We start from the raw sequence: 17,800 nt of genomic DNA, 5'->3' as shown, positions 1-17,800 counted from the left end.
CCTTTCTTGTTTATCAGCTTCATTCATTCTCACTTCAGCCAGCCTTGTGGGAGCTGCACTTGCCCCAAAAGTAAAGAAGGGCATTCTGATTCATCACGAAGTATAAAAACAGGAGACATCAGGTCAAGCTCTTTCCTTAGGGGTATAGAAAAAGTTGAATGGAAAACCATGGGGGATTTGGACTAGAAGACATCATTTTGAATCTGTGTTCTGCCACTTGTATTAGTGTGATGGTGGGAAAGTCACTTAATTTCTATGCCTCAAGTTCCTCATTAGTGACTAGGATGATAATAAGCTGCCCTAGAAAAATTCTGTAAAGCCCGTAAGAGTTCAAGGAATATTTTTCATATACATCATTTTCTTTCATCTCCTCTTCAAGGTGAAGTGTCGCCCTCAGCTCACGTTGCTGACCTTGTCACTGGTTCAGGCACAAATCCCTGAGAATTTCTGGGCTCCTTCCTCAGAATCCCCTCTTGTGCCTTCTTGCTTGGCCCTTCTCAGAGACGTCTTCCAATCTCTCTCCAGGTCAATTCATCATAGATTCCCAGTCACCTTATTTGGCCCTTCTCAAACATCCCCCCTGGGAGTATAAATTCATAGAGTATTTTCAGAATGCAGTCCAGCAATATGTATCAGGAACATGAAAAATGTGTATACCCTTTGATCATGTGATTTTACTTCAAAGTATTTATCCCAAGGAAGCAATAGAGATCCACATAAATATAATGCATAAGAATATTGAGTACAGTTTTATTTATAATAGTGAAAAAATTGAACAAACTAAATGTACACAGTAGGGAGTTTCTAAAATCAATTACAATCTATTCACATGACAGAAAACAAAGGAGACATTTGAATCATGTTTTAGAAAAATATTTATTCACAACATAAAATTTCAATATGCTTGAGACTTCCCTGGTGGTACAGTGGTTAAGAATTTGCCTTCCAATGCAGGGGACACGGATTCGATCCCTGATCAGGGAACTAAGATGCCACATTCTGCGGGGCAACTGAGCCCACACACTCTACAGCCTGCACGCCACAACTAGAGAGAAGCCTGTGCGCCGCAAGGAAAGATCCCACATGCCGCAACTAAGACCCAATGCAGCCAAATAAATAAATAAAATTTTTTTTAAAATTTCAATATGCTTAACACAAAGATAACAGCTAACAAACCAGTGTATACAATAGTACTCTAAATTTCTAAACTTTACCAATATATTACAGCTCTCTTTCCTACGCATATTTCCATAGAAAGCACTAGAAGAAACCACTGCAAACTGAAATAAAAAGAAAAAAGGAGAAAAAAAATCCCTTTTCCTATTGTTTTAATGAACCAAAGGTTTTCATGTTTCCATGTTCATTGCCAGCCCAGACTGACACCCATGCGGTACTTTTAGCTAGTTTTTGGTGGTAGATTATGGGTGATTTTAATTTTCTTCGTTACACTTTTCCATATTTTCCCACATGTTCTACAATATTCTTGTACTTCTTTTATAAACAGAAAAAATACTACTGTAAGAAAAATCCCCCCCTCAGTTTTACAACTCCTCCACACATGCACATTCCACTGCAATCGCCTCTACACACGAACGCACACAGTTACTCCCCTAATATCATCATCATTATCAGTCACCTGTGTCCCACCAACCCTTCCACACAAAAGTCACTTCCTTTACTTCTCCACTGAAGAATTTCCAGTACATATTTGTTGGTTAAGTATAATCTCTACCTGACTCTGGGGAATCCCAAAAGAGCACCTCCCATTACCACTTCACTGGTGGAATTGCAGGCCCACACCACAGTCCCCCATAGCTGACTAGACCTTCACAAGCAAGCTAGTGGATGGCATGCCCTTGGCCCCTGATTGACATCTGTCTGTCGAATATCTGACTAGTCTTAGTTTTCTAAAATGTGCGTGGTCCACAGATTCCACCCTCAGTCTTTAAAAATGATACTGAAATGACTTAAAGAAAAAGATGGATTACCAGGAAAATCTCTTCCCAGATAGGCTCCAGAGTCTGGCTTCCTCCAAACAAAATGGCACTCTGGGTGACAGACCATTCCTCACCAATAGCCTGAGAAACCCTCTTTTGAGCTGAAAAGGTTTAGTCCAGGGCTTTCTCAGAACTATCTTGATCTATTCCTCACTCATGTTTGCGCTTCCTTTCTACCAGAAGGCAGCTGTTTCTAAGCAATTACCCTTCTTGTTGCCAAGGGCTACCCTTGCACAAAGATATGTTTATTACCAAAGTTGTTTTGTCTTAATCCTCTGGGCAAAAGCTGCACTAGCCGCCATAAAAATCATTAAAATGGATTAATTTATACAAATAACAAAAATTAGCATTTTATATTGTACAAATTGTTTCCACATGCATTATTCTTCCTCTAGGTCAGGAACTGGATTCAGTGTTGATGAGGCTTCCGATTTGCGTAGCTGCATCTGGTATCCAATAATTCCCAGGATGATAGTATATTTTGCTGGGGCCACATGACTACATCCTCCAAATGTAGTAGAATTCATCAAAGATGAGGCAGAGACTAGGAAAAACAACATCTGTGCTCTTAGGCAGAGCATTTTTATTAAATGCACAGTGATGGATGTTCAACACCTCACCTTGCCCTCATGACACCCTATGGGACTGGTTTTCTTTTGTTCACTTTACAAATGATTTCACATGGCTAGTACGTGCAAACATGCAGATACCAAAGCCTATGTCCTTTCTGAGGCCTTGTAGTAGAGAGACAGGACACAGACCGAGTCTGGGAGGGTGGGCCCTAGGTCCAGCTTCTTCGCGGCCCAGCCCTCTCCTTCTCTCTGGACTAACCGGCCTTTCCCAGGGTCTATGGTGCTAAAGGAATCAGCGATGTTCTGGTTTGGGGGTGAGCCTTTCAAGGCTCTGTTCAGTGATAGCCTAATAATATGCTGTCAGAGGAAGCAGGAGCAAGTTGTTTTGTTAACTATCAAGGTGAGATTGTTTACTCAATAATACTTTGAACCTAATTTTTACTTCCATGGGGCTCTGATTTCAAGAACCCTCGATCAAAGCAAAAGACATCAGAATGTTGCTGCAAATGGCCATGGATATTTAGTCCCACGTGTCACACCCAGACTCTTAGGTCTGAGTCTGTGCGCTGTATGTTTTCACCACCCTCTCGCAGACTTGTTTGATCCTTGCTGTTCTCCCAGGGCCCTGGCGAAGGTCAGGTTCCCTTCCAAGAACAATAACACATTCTGCCCAGGCTTGTCTCTGCCTTCAAGCAAAGGAAAACACCTGAGCCCCTAAAGGTTATGAGAACCATCTTAATAACAAAGCCTATAAAAGTATTTAAAGGCTGTTTACATGGTTTCCAGGAAAAGCTCAAACTCCGTATCAACTGCAGGGGAACACTGCTGCAAGTTTCAGCAAAGTCCCAGCACCACAGCAACCGCAGTGAATTCACGGTGGATTTCAGTCTCGTAGTCAGGCTCAGCTTGTTAGATATCACTTGGCTTTTATATTCCTCTCTGTCATTCCCTTAACCTTTACAATCATTTAGAATCCTGGGTAATACTCATGCCACAGCATCAGATGAATGGATACACTAATCTACTCCATTTTCTAATTTCCCATGCGGAGCTGTCCTTCTAAACAGTCAAGGAATGAACCAACACTTAGTTACATGTGTTTAAATTGCTGTCTTTACGATACACATACTAGTTTTTTAAATGTACGTTTCCAACAGTTAAAAATTATTACCTATATTGAATTTTGTGATATTATGACATTATGGCTTACCTGAAAGAAGACTAAAAATAAATCAGTTTTCATAACTGTATTGTTATATGAGGTGCAAGTTATTGATGAGAGGCCTGGAGATGTATAAGAAGCAGGCTTTTGCTTTTTTATTTAACAGGTCAGTACTAACCACTTGTTGCAGAAGTGTCTCCTGTGTGTCTCAATAGAGAAAGCCTTCAATTATAGCCAAGGAGACAGACACTCAGACACTACAGGCATAAAAAGTTTTAAACGGCTGCCTTGCTGATTTAAGAAAGCTACAGGTTACTATCTCTTCTGCTCCTTCTATTTTCAGGGAAATAACTCTGACAGCCTGATTAATGTCCTGCCTCTGAATCAGCTGACTCAATAAGCAGCAAACTAATAACATTCAGAAACAACGCATGCTTTCTCCCAGGATGCATCACCTGTTACATAGCTATAGTGAGCTGTGGGTGCAACAAAAATGTTGAAGATGGTAAGCAACTGACTAGAGCTGGGAAACCATTATCATCACAGTCTTCTAGAGAACAAACATCTACTTTTAATAAAATCTGAAACTGAAAAATCCTGACCAGCTTTAACTCTCATTTGAAAAATTTAGCATGCCTTCCTGCCCTCCACTTTGGCCCCTTTCTAATCCATCCCCACACTGAAGGAAATTGATCAAGTCAACCCTCAGGCCACTAAAAAAAAATTTTACAGCTTTATTGAGATATAATTTATATACCATAAAATTCATCTATATAGAATGCACAATTCAATAGTTTTTACCATAGTTACAGACTTGAGCAGCCATCATTACAATCTAATTTTGGAACATTTCCATTATCCTAAAAGGAATCCTCAATTCCGGGACTTCCCTCGTGGTGCAATGGTTAAGAATCCGCCTGCCAATGCAGGGGACACGGGTTCAAGCCCTGGTCCGGGAAGATCCCACAGGCCACGGAGCAACTAAGCCCGTGCTCCACAACTACTGAGCCTGCGCTCTAGAGCCCACGAGCCACAACTACTGAGCCCGCGTGCCACAACTACTGAAGCCGGCGCACCTAGAGCCCGTGCTCCACAACAAGAGAAGCCACCGCAATGAGAAGTCTGCGCACCTCAAGGAAGAGTAGCCCCCACTCGCCACAACTAGAGAAAGCCTGTGTGCAGCAACGAAGACCCAACGCAGCCAAATAAATAATAAAATAAATATATATTTTTAAAAAAAAGGAAACCTCAATTCCCAGTCTTCCATCATGCCAAGCTCTAGGCAACCACTTAAATCTACTTCCTGTCTCTATAGAATTGCCTATTCTGGACATTCCATTTAAATGGAATCTTACAATATGTGGTCTTTTGTGTCTGGCTTCTTTGACAAAGCATAATGTCGGAAGGTTTATTCATGTTGTACTTTGTATTAGGTTTCATTTTAAAAATATCATTATTAAAATATAATTTACACATCATAAAATTCACCCATTTATAAAGTACAATTCAATGGGTTTTAGTATCCTTACAGAGTTGTGCAGCCATCAGCAAAATTTAATTTTAGAACATTTTCATCACTGCAAAAAAAAACTCATACACATCAGTAGTCACTCCCCAGTCTCCCCCACCATCACCCCTATCCCCAGACAACCACTAATCTATTTTTCTGCTGCTAAAGATGTCTCTATTCTGGGCATTTACATAAATAGAATAATATGTGATCATTTTACTAACTTCTTTCAGTTAGCATAATGTTTTCAAGGTTCATCCATGTTTTAGCATGTTATCAGTGCTTTATTCCTTTTGCTTACTTTTTATTGCCAAATAAAATTCTGTTGTACGGATATACCACATTTTATTTGTCCATTCAACAGCTGATGGAAGTTTGGGTTGTTGCCATTCTTTGGCTGTTATGAGCAGTACTGCCATGAACATTCTTGTACAAGTCTTTGTGTGGACATATGTTTTTAATTCTTTTGGGTAGATATCTAGAAGTGGAATTGCTGATATGATAACTATATACTTAACATTTTGAGAAAGGGCCAAGCTCTCTTCTAGTGGTTGTATCATTTTACATTCCCTCTAGTAATGTATGATGTTTCGGATATCTCCACATCATTGCCACTACTTGTTATTACCAGTCCTTTTTTATTATAGCCATTCTAGTGGAAATAAAGTGGTATCTCACTGTGGTCTTGATTTGCATGTCCCTAATAGCTAATGACTCAAAGAAAGCTATGTGTTCTTCTAGATACTTTCAAATGTTAACTCTTACATGTATGTTTATGATCCATTTTCAGTTGACTTTTGTGTATGGTATAAGGTAAGCTCTAAGTTCATGTTATTTTTTTTAATTGTAAATAACTATTTCTGCACCATTTGTTGGAAAGACTATTATTTCCCAATTGAATTATCATGACCCCATGTCAAAAATCAACTGACTATAAATGTGAGGGTTTTTATTCCATTGGTCTATATGTCTATCTTTATGTCAATGTTGTACTATCTTCATTATTCTAGTATCTTCATTACTGTAGTAAGAAATCAGGAAATGTAAGTGTCCGGACTTTGTTTTTCTTTTTCAAGATTGTTTTAACAATTCTGAGGTCCTTTCCATTTCCATATGAATTTTAGGGTCAGCTCATCAATTTCTGGGGGAAAAAAGTGGAAATTTGATAAGGGTTGTGTTAAATCTGCAGATCAACTTGGGGAATGTTGCCATATTAATGATATTATTATCTGGGGACTCAGCTCATCTTCAAGGGCCCTGCATCTGGCTTAAGATAAAAATCCATAAACAGCAGGCTTTACGAGGTCCACCTTGATCCAGCCCCTAGTTAACTAACCAGATTCCTCATTTGCAGCAATCCCCTCCCATTGCCAACTCAAAATACACCACTAGCCACATAAGCCTGCTTTCAGTTCCGTAAAAGCACAATGTTCTCTTTTATCTCCAGGTCTTTCTTCACTCACATACACACCTCCTTCCCTGTGTTTTTAGGAGCTTTTTCCCGTATGTCCCATCACCTAATTCATAACTATTCCTTCAGATCTCAGCTCATTTTTCACTTCTTCTGAGACTTGTATCCTGAGACACACAGGCCCCACAGTCTACCTCACTTATCTTTCCTTGTACTTACATGGTGGACTTTAGGTTACTTGATAGAAAACAGGTTGATCAAGACTTCAAACTGGTTGAAATATCTTGGTTGACATGCATACCAATGGACACTGGCCCCTATTTCAGGCAGTATTGGGAATTTTGGCAATTTTACAACTGTTTGTATGTCTCTAAACATTTTTATCACTTTTCATAAAATTTTCAGGATTTCTTTTTCCTAGTATTTTTCCAAGACTACCAGCTTATACTATTTATATATTTTGTTATTGGCTGGATGATTGCCCTTCAAGATGTGCATGTCTTAATTCCTAGGACCTGCAAATAGGTTACATTATAGAGCAAGAGGGACACTGCAGATGTGATTAAGTTAAGGATCTTGAGATGAGGAGATTATCCTGCATTATCCAGGCAGGCCCAATAATGTAATCACAAGTGTCCTCATAAGGGGAAAATAGGGGGAGATATATGCTGAAGAGAAGGCAAAGTGACAGAAGCAGAGATTAGAATGTTGGCAGCCTCTGGAAGCTGACAAATGCAAGGAAATAGATTCTTCACTCAGAACCTCCAAAAAGACCAGCCCTGCTGACATCTTGACTTTAGCCCAGTGAGGCTGGTTTCAGATTTCTGATCTCCAGAACTGTAAGAGAATAAATTTGTGTTGTTGTGTGGTAATGTGTTACAGCAGCAATAGGTAATAGCAATGAGTTGGAAATAACCTAATATGCAACGAAAGAATGTTGGAAACAACCTAGATATCCAACAAGAAGGGTTAGTTGGAAACAACCTAAATGTCCACAGAATGGAACTGGTTATATAACTTCTGATAACTTTCAAAAGATTAAATGTGATTTGATCAATTTTTTAATATATTAAAGGTGTTCTAGAAGGCTATCCATCCAGTTATTAAAGTGCATAGAATAATGAGTACTCTTTGTTTTGTTTTTTTTGTTTTGGGTTTTTTTTGCGGGGTTTTTGTTTGTTTGATTTTTGGTGTTCCTGGGTGGACACGAACAGATAATGGGTATTCTTTATGCTAATTTTTTTGTCTGCAATGAGCCTAAGGCTGCATTATTTTTGTAATAATACGGGAGAAAGGCAATAAAATAATCTTAAGCAATGAATGAAACAAGAGGGAAGGATTTGGAAATTTTAAGAGCTTGACTGGATTTGATTTCTTAATTTTTAATTTATATGCATCCAGCTTTTCCTATATTATTTGTCCCACATTGTTTTCAAGAACTTTTCTATCTTATAAATTGGTTGAAAATGAGTACTTCTAACCTCCAGTTCATATTTTATATAGCTTTTGTATGTACTAGACATATCATATTAGAACCTGTTACAGAAATGCGTATTTATGTGCCATAAGATACAGTGCCTGCCTAGAAATGGTCATTTAGATGATAAGAATCAACAAAACTAAATAAAATAAATTTAAAATGAAATAATATACAATAAAATGTTGAATTTTAGGAGAATAATGAGGTAGTATTTGATAAAACCATACACCCAGCTTTGCATGTGCTTAGGTATTTATCCACATCAAGATCTCCCAACTATTAGTTCAAAATATACCAGGTAATAACAACAGTAATAGCAATGGTAATAATGTTAACAATAGCAATAATAGTTTTATATTCCACAGTATATTTGTCTCATTGCTCACCAACCCTTGCAACAACTATATGCAACAAATACTATTTTACTATTATTTCCATTTTGTACATAAGAACCTAGAGCTCAGAAAAGTTAACCAATATTCTCAAGGTCCCAAAGTCCTTAGCGGTGTCAATGAATTTTCTTGTCAGTGACCTGCCCAGGGGATTACACATATCCCAACTGCCTATCTGTCTTTAAGAAAAAAAAGTGGGAGGCATTACCAATAGCTCCCCCACTCCATTGGGGATTTCCAATGAGGATGAAAATGTGGCCAGAAATTGCTGACTGACATCTGCTCAAGGCTCAAGGAATTTCTAGTGCCTAAGGGGTCATGCCGATCAGTTTGTTTTTAAGGGAAGTAGGTTACTGCTCAACTTGCCAGAAGTGACTTCTAATATTTATGTCATACATCAATATGAGATAGCAGAATCAGAATTTATAATAATTCAAGTATGCACTAAATATAACTTTATTTTCCACAAACTGTTCCCATCGTGCTCCAGCTTGCTCTGGCTCCATTTCTGCTGATGGCCATTGAGGTAGAGTTGGGATAATGTTGGGGAGGAACACTTGATTCTGCCAAATAAAGGTAATAGCATCTCTTTCCATTTTTAATGCTCTGTTAAGGTAAAGAACCAGTGCATTTCAGATTTAGAATCTTCATTATGGTGGTTCCTTTCCTCTTAAGGAGTCTCACTGACCAATTCTTCTTCTCTCTTAGTTGAAGTGAACTTCATGACAAGGTGGGGAAGAGCCTCTGGTCCGTGTGCCATCTTCTGGGTCTTTGCAGGCCTCACCCCACTTGTCATTGTTGTGGCTTTCATATTGGTACCCACCAACGTTGCAGACCTCTAGTCATGCCTCCATTCACAAGGCCCTGTACTCTGTGACCTCCTTTCCATGACTCCAGGCTGCTTCTAATCTATTCGTCCTCTCAGCTTCCAAATTCCTCTCCACTTCACACAGTCTGAAACCACTTGTGACTCTCCAGTGTGTGATGGTACAGGCCGAAGGGAATAGAGACACTATTTTAGGCCCATTCATGGAAACACCTCTCTGTAACATTCACTTCTGAATTGAGCCCATGCAGTGGTGCCACATTGAACAAGGTACCATCACAAACCAGGCTTCCCTCCACAGCTTACAGTCTCTCCAATCTAGACACTCTCTGACAGACCCAAACCTGCTTAGATGTTTAACCACACCCAACCCATGTTCAACCCTGAGAACAGGAAGAGAGAAGAACTCTTATCTGGCCCACATCTTTTTTTCAGCCCCCCTCTTCCCCTAGTACCAGAAGGACTTTCTACTTACTTTCCCTTCTGGAAACAACTTTCCTTATGTCATAGTCTCCTTCTTACCAATCCCATGAGCTTCTTTTTACAGGTGAATATCTTTTCCCTTTCTTGGCATAAAAAGCCTTATGATCTGGCCCTGATGGTGGAAGGACCTCAGAAAAAAAATTAACTACCAAGAGGCAAGTACATTAGGAATTATTTTTTAGATAGCCGTTTCTTATTCCTTTTCCCTCATTTTATCCAGGAAGCTGCTCCAAGGGCTCCTCTTTGGAGAAGCCTTCTCTTACCATACACTGAATTGTGTCCCCCTCAATTCTTATGTTGAAGCCTGATGCCCAATGTGATGATATATGGAGATGGGGGCCTTTGTGAGGTAATTAGGGATAGATGAGGTCATGAGGCTGGGGCCTTCATGATAGGATTAGTGCCTTTTAAAGAAAAGACACCAGAGAACTTGTTCTCTCTCCTCTTCCACTGTGTAAGGACACAGCGAGAAAAGGGCCCTCACCAGAACCGAATCACAGTGGTACACTGATCTTGGACTTCCAGCCTCAGGAACTGTGAGAAATAAATGTCTGTTGTTTAAGTCAAAAAAATCTATTTCTTTACAATAGCAATGGTTAAGTGTGAAGCTCTTTCTCCAGGATTTAGAAGCCTGGCTCTAAATGCATAACCTTAGGCAAGTCGCTTAACTATTCTATATTTGTCTTCTCATGTGTAAAAAACAGAGACAATACTAAGCTTGTTATGAGGATTAAGCATGACTGTGAAATAGCAGGTGTGGCACTCAACACAGGCACTGGCACACAATGAAGTGCTTAAGTAACATCAGAAATTAACAATGTTTCTTTGTCCCTTAGGTATTAAGGTAGTTATTCACTCAGGTTATTAAATGTCATATAAGAAATTCAACATAAACACTATTCACATTGTGAACAGCAGAAAAGGGACACTAAACAAACAAAGGATACCCATTATTTTCATTTCCTACAACATCCATAAAATTCTACCTCTGTGTTTTAGATCTCCTTGCAGGAGGTCATTGCTGATCTGCCTGACTAACCTTAGATGGCAATGTTGTATTGGGTAGAATTCCTTAAGACCTTGGAAAGTGGTAGATTCTGGCTTTCTGAGAAAGGGCGTAGTTCAAATCAACCCAACAAAATCTTAGGTGAAAATGTAGGGTCTGTCACACACATGCACATTAAAACCAACCAGAAAAGATGTTTGCACATTTTAAATGATCTGTTTAATACTATATGTTTTATAGCATTGAAAATGTTTCTTTTTATACTTTAATAAATGCTATTATCAGTACATAGTTTTCTGTATACAATTGTTAAGTGTTCAGTAATATCTGATTATTGTGGTTTAATTGTCAAAGTCACTTCTGAATGCACTAGAAGCATTTTGAAACCTGGCTAAAATCATTTATCACGTTCAAATGCAGTTCAGTGAAACAAGCTAATACATTTCCTAGGCTCACAGTCATGCTCTCTAATTAAAGTTTATTTAATCACAAAGTGTTATCACATAACTGCCTTGAACCAAATGCAATTCTTTAGAAACTACCATTATGGAGAGATCTGGGGAACAAAAAATATTTTAATTTAGTGAGATACATATAATAACTTAAATTGGGCTATGATAGTCCTTTGTTCATTGGTTCATTCATCCAAACTATGGTTGAGAGAGCTCTTCAAAATAAGCCAGATTTGCAATTTCAATAACCCACACCAGAAAGCATAATTTTTCCACTAAACCTAGCAGTCTAAATAATAAATATGTGTTTAACTTAACTAAATATCCAAATGATATTTCTAGGTTGCCTGGAATATAGCTGCTCTTATGAATATAAATTACTACCACCCTACACACTATCAGAGTCTTATTTATAGTATTAATTTTCACCATCTGTGAAGAAAGGGCTTGCTGAGCAAACCTCAGACTAGTCCCTACGGAATTAAGAATGTGTGGAGCCTAAAGCAAGGAGATGCTATAGCATTTAGAACCAGAGGCAGAACTGCTCCCCTGGGGGGTATCTGTCTTCGTAATTAACACAGTCTACTTCTTTGGTTCTGCAGAGTCTACATTTGAGGAAATGTGAACAATATGCTGTCTAAGAAAAATGTTTTGAAATTTTGGGGGTAATTCTTTCAAAACAAAGGAGAGGACTTGAAAAAACTTTACTGCCCCTCCTTGAGTCATAGCAACTCCCCCTACCACTGGGACATGATGATACTGTCCCAGTGAAGCAAATAAATACAGGGAAGAATCTGACTGATACTACCTCCAATATGTCCCTTTACTTTGTTTTAAATTTTCATCTTATTTTCATAATCAGGAGGAATTCTGAATTTCCTTTCCCTGTTTTGGTAATAAATTTGTTTGGTTTGGTATGAGAGAAGAGTAACTAGTGCTATTCCCTTTAAAAATGACAAAATCGGGCTTCCCTGTTGAGAGTCTGCCTGCCAATGCAGGGGACACTGGTTCGAGCCCTGGTCTGGGAAGATCCCACATGCCGCGGAGCAACTGGGCCCGTGAGCCACAACTACTGAGCCCGCGCATCTGGAGCCTGTGCTCCACAACAAGAGAGGCCGCGATAGTGAGAGGTCCGCGCAACGTGATGAAGAGTGGCCCCCACTTGCCGCAACTAGAGAAAGCCCTCACACAGAAACGTAGACCCAACACAGCCAAAAATAACTAAATAAAATAAAAATGACAAAATCTCTCTTCCAACTCTCTTCTCCTCCTCATCCTTTTCCCAAACTTCAAGTTTTTCATTTCCAAATAAAACTCCATTAATTTTCATTATAGACACAAACATTAGAGCACCCAATAAGCACAACCTTGCAGTGACATGAAAAATAGCAAAGAAATGACAAGGAAAGCATGGGAAAAGGAGATGAGAGAAATAAACTCCCTTAATTTTGTTCAAAGGGATCAGCTGAACATCAGCATGTTTTTATGACTCCCTTCCTATTAACTTCTCCTCAACAGTCCCACTCCCCTTCCTGAGACAGGCTGGGACCTGGGCCCCTTGGCTGCAGTGCTTGCACCTGGACAAATGTCTCCTAGAGCAACAAAATACAAAGAAACTATAAGGGACTAAAAATTACTGCGTGCATGCGCAGTTGAGGCAATCCTGGACAAGAAGATACAAAAAGACCAAAAAACCCAACTACCATTTCTGAAGAGCCAGGAGCAAAAACAGGGCGTCAGGAGCAAAAGCAGGGTACTGCTGCATGCCCCCTGCACTCAACACCACCAAAGGGGTGGGCAAAACACCTAAGCCACCCCTCAGGCCAGACCCCATGGACACACCCCTACCCTCACCCCATATAAGAAAACAGCTTGCCCCCTCCCCCAGTAAAGCCTTGCCTGAATTTCTTAACTGGCCTCTTATCAATTTCTACTGATTGGGGAAAGCCAAGAACCCTGGTCGGTATCAGACTCACAGCTTACCCACTCCTGGTTGCAATTAAATCAGATTTGTAAAGCTTTCTTCCATTAGGGGAATGGGGCATGTGTGTGCCCATGTACGTGTGTGTGTGCGTGTACAAAACCAACTTTAAAAACCCAAGCAGGGGCTTCCCCTGTGGCGCAGTGGTTGAGAATCCGCCTGCCGATGCAGGGGATACGGGTTCGTGCCCCAGTCCGGGAAGATCCCACATGCCACGGAGCAGCTGGGCCCATGAGCCATGGCCCGTGAGCCTGTGTGTCCGGAGCCTGTGCTCCGCAACGGGAGAGGCCACAACAGTGAGAGGCCCGCGTACCACAAAAAAAAAAAAACAAAAAAAACAAAAAAACCCCAAGCAAACAGATGTGGATAATCTTATATACAGGGTAGAAAGAAATTTTAAAATTATCCTATTTATCATAATAGATACTTGCTCTCTGCTCCACCCCAGAAGATAAAATGGAAAATAAAAGCAAATTTAAAACTATTCACTGATAATTGTCATTAACATGTTCCTGAAATCAGTGAATTATTTTTTACAGTCCTTGTGGGTTGGTCATTTATCACCCAAAATATAAATATCAAAATAAACTTATGACAAATTCCCTTTTCTCTTTTAAGACACATAATCGTAAGTACAGGTCTTGGGCAGAAACACCTGACTTTTAACAAATGTTATTCTGAGCTGGCAAGAAAAAATGTGAAAACTTTATAACAGGCAAGTAAGATGAGTAGGTGTCCTGTCCAGTGCATCATTATGGGTGTCTGCCTTTCATTGTCTTTGAACTATTTCGGTTAATGTAGATTACTGGTAGCAGGCAAATGTCTCTCATTCATAGACTGCAAATGAATTATCTCAGGTAGAGGGGCAAATTGATTTCCCTCTCTCCAAAAAACCAGTTTTACATTTATTAAGTAAATTCAGTTCAGCATTCCTAGTTGTCTATATGTGTGTCTGCTCTTTGAATTCTCTTGAACTGGTTATACATCTTACTGGTTCTCCCATTAATTAATGAGTCAATTAAAAGCACTGATATCTTTTATTTTATATTTGTATGAGAATCATGATTTTTTAGCTTTTAATCAAAATTATCTTTTGAACAGGTCCAAGACACCTATACCATCCCCTTCACAAAAGTGAATTTTGAATTTCCTTTCAAAACAAGGGAAGTATTAATTCTAAAATCATCCCTCAGGAAACATCCCCAGTGGCAAAACACATGTTCCACCACCACTGCCATTTCTTATATTGTTTCATTTTTATTCTTAATAATTTAATTGAAAAATAAGTTGACTCAAAATTTCAATAATATAGGAGTGTATTAAGCAAAGAGTGATGACTTCTCCCTAAACCCTTAGGTATCACTTCCCATAAGTAACCAGTGTTAATAGTTGACCACTCCCATTTTTACCTAAAGTGAAGATGACGTACATAGACCCAGACCTTACAGAAAGGGGATCACAAGAAGGTAATAGGGAGGTAAACGGGATAACATTGCCTTGGTGTTGGGGAGGGATTCTGGTCCCTGGATTTAAAGTCAGGAAACAGGAAACCTGCCCAACTCCTCACTTGTAGCCATGAGGGGACACATACTTAAAGGAGAAGCTGCATTCCACCTCTGGAATTGCTTCAAGACCACCCCACATCCATTCACCCTCCTTGATATGCCCTACTCCTTGGTTTTTGGTGGTGATTTTGTTCCCCGTTTTGGTTCTGTAACTTAATTGTTCTTTATACAGCCAGTTGGAGACCCTCTACCCTAGTGTTAAGCCTTGGCACCCCTCTAGAATATGACTTCCTTCTTTGCCTTCCAGAAAAGGGAACAAATAAATACACCTAAAACCAGGTGAGAAAGCAGTCCTGCTGGCAGCTAGGCCATGATGTTTCCAGTTGAATATAAACCATACTCACAGAACAGAAACAATGTCTAAACCAGGCCACTCCATGACAGTATTTAGAATGAGACAGAATAAGGCCACTCTGCAACCACAAAAACGGTGAAGCATCCCTCTCTTCTGCCTAACAGGAGTGACTGCTGCTCCTTTGCCTCACCAAGGAGAGGCCCATCCCACTGTGGTCCTCCTATCTGATCAATAAATATTGTTAAGATACACAATCACAAAATTGCTCCTGCCGCCTGAAATATGTCATCCAGAATTGGCCTCCACTCCCTTAAACTCACCTTGAATCATCCAGTACAAACCCATATCCTGTAAGAAGCATCTTCCAACTCCTCATGGTTCCTTTGGAGTGCTTCAGTCTTGTTACAGCGAGAAAAATAAACTGAATTTCTTTTTACTCTAATAAGTGTGTTCCTAATGATCTTTTGTTGATGGACTTTAACAGGGAAAAACTTATTTACTTTAAGGGAATATTAAATTTCATTTTGATCTTCTAGGAACCCTTAAAAATGCTTCTTGCTGCATGCTTTGTATTCTTCCATTTCTAACAGTCTTGTTGCAATGCACTTCATACACATTTTTTCTCTTTAATCTAGCATCAAACATGTAAAGCAAGTAAGTGTTTTTGTCCCCAACACTCACTGAGGTTGAGACTTGTGCAAGTTCATTCAAGGAGTTGTGAACAATGCCATGTAGAGCTCTGAATTCTTCACTCCTGAGAATAACACAGGAAAAGTAGTCAAGGAAAGAGCCAGAAGCTTAAATTTACCCCATCAAAAAAATGCACTGGGGGATGTAGAAGCACCCCCAATTGAGCTGTGCATGGGTTCAGGAATAGTAGCCACTGACGCCTGAGCCCTGGGCACTCCTGCATCAAGGAAAAGGTTAGCCAAATAAGCTACTCCTGTCTCCTCCAGATCCCTACATCATTTCATTAAGGATGGCCAGACTGGAGAGACAATGAGGACTGGAGGCCGAACAAGACCTGCATTCAAGTCCCAGCTCTGCTCTTAATTCGTTAGTTACTTCTCCAAGGGGAGGGGTGATTAGGTATGCCCAGTCCCTAACCCTAAAGGAGTCAGTCAGTCCCCTTCCCTGGCTGTCACCACACCCAGAGTTACTTTATTCCCAACCCTCCACCCTTGTACCTCCACGACACCCCCCATCCAACAAGTTCACTAATGCAACTGAAGCTCACAGGCGCCACCTCGAGGCTTCAGAATAGCACAGTCACCTCCAGAAACTGATCACTGAAGAACCTGCAGCTACACTGCCCCTGCATGTGACATCAGCAACTTTGTGAGATGTAAAGTCAGCAGACATGCAGTAGGTTATTAAGAGTTCCTCCAAAGTGTTGCTAAGCTCACTGCCAAAGAGTAAGCATTCAAGTTCCAACTTCAGACACAAACTATGTCCAGAACCATCTCCTTCCCCAAGATAACTGAGGCACTGGCATGGGGCTGGGGTTCACCTTCCTAGGAAGTGCCCCTTGGGGAGATCCCGCATGGCCTTTCTTACACTGCTCACCACTTGGAACGATTCTAATCATCAGAGATCTTTTATAGCAGTTAACATGAAAAGGAAAAGCGTCAATTCTTGATTCCAGAAGGTTCCATATACCCCCTATACAAATGTGACTACCACCATCCCTGTAAATTTTGAATACCTCATTCCAAGGGATGTGGAATAGAACCTAAGTCTCATTAGCTTCAAGGCCCTTGCTTTTTCCATGGAACCTGCTGGCATAAGACCACTGAGGATTTTAAATAACCACTTCAGAAAGAGGCCCCTGATAGAGACATACCCACATGGACCTAGCACTATCAAATGACACATTCAAACTCTACGGCCATGACCTGCACCTCAAACAGCATGAGGACATGTAAATGTAAGGAAGGTTTTCAATTCTTTTAATACATAAAATGGCAAAGGAAATTATTTTTCAGAATATACACATTGAATAGAACCTTTTTAAGCAGACATCTATTTAGATAATTATTTGCAAACACTAGAAATAACATGTTCTATGAGCAGTCACCAGATGGATGAAACATTTGCACAACTTTCAGATGAAAGTCCTGATGGAACCCTAAGTCACTATAATGTTCATGTGAGTGTGTGAGTGTGAGTGTGTGTTTGAGCCAAATTTAAAACCCAAGTGCTTCATTTCCCCCAAGAAGAAGGGTTGTTAGTTTATAGAAAGCTTTCTGGACATCAATTATACACATCAAGTGTAAACATCCTTTGATGAGAAAAGTCTTTCATTTCCAGAATTGGTGGTAATGAGGGGACAGAGTTAATTAACTTATGCTATTTAGATTTCTTCTGAGAGGCATTTTCCCTGGTGGTTTTACATAGAGTCTATGTCTCATCTTCCTGACTAGATCCTTAGTCCCTGAGGACTAGGCCTGGGCTTTCTGCCTCCTTTATGTTCCTCTTAGATGGCCGTAGGAGAAGCTGACATTTAATGAGCATCTACTATGTGCTGTGAGCCTACAGTTCCTCACCTAATTTTTTTCAATAACTCCAAGCACAAACACTCCTATAATTTTAAGTAAAGTGAGGCACAGAAATTTAAGACACTTAACCAAGATCACAAGGCTAGATAATAGCAAAGTTGATGCTTGAG

The sequence above is a fragment of the Physeter macrocephalus genome, chromosome 1 (genome assembly GCF_002837175.3).
Source record: "Physeter macrocephalus isolate SW-GA chromosome 1, ASM283717v5, whole genome shotgun sequence".
NCBI lineage: Eukaryota > Metazoa > Chordata > Mammalia > Artiodactyla > Physeteridae > Physeter > Physeter macrocephalus.
This window is presented reverse-complemented; position numbering follows the sequence as displayed.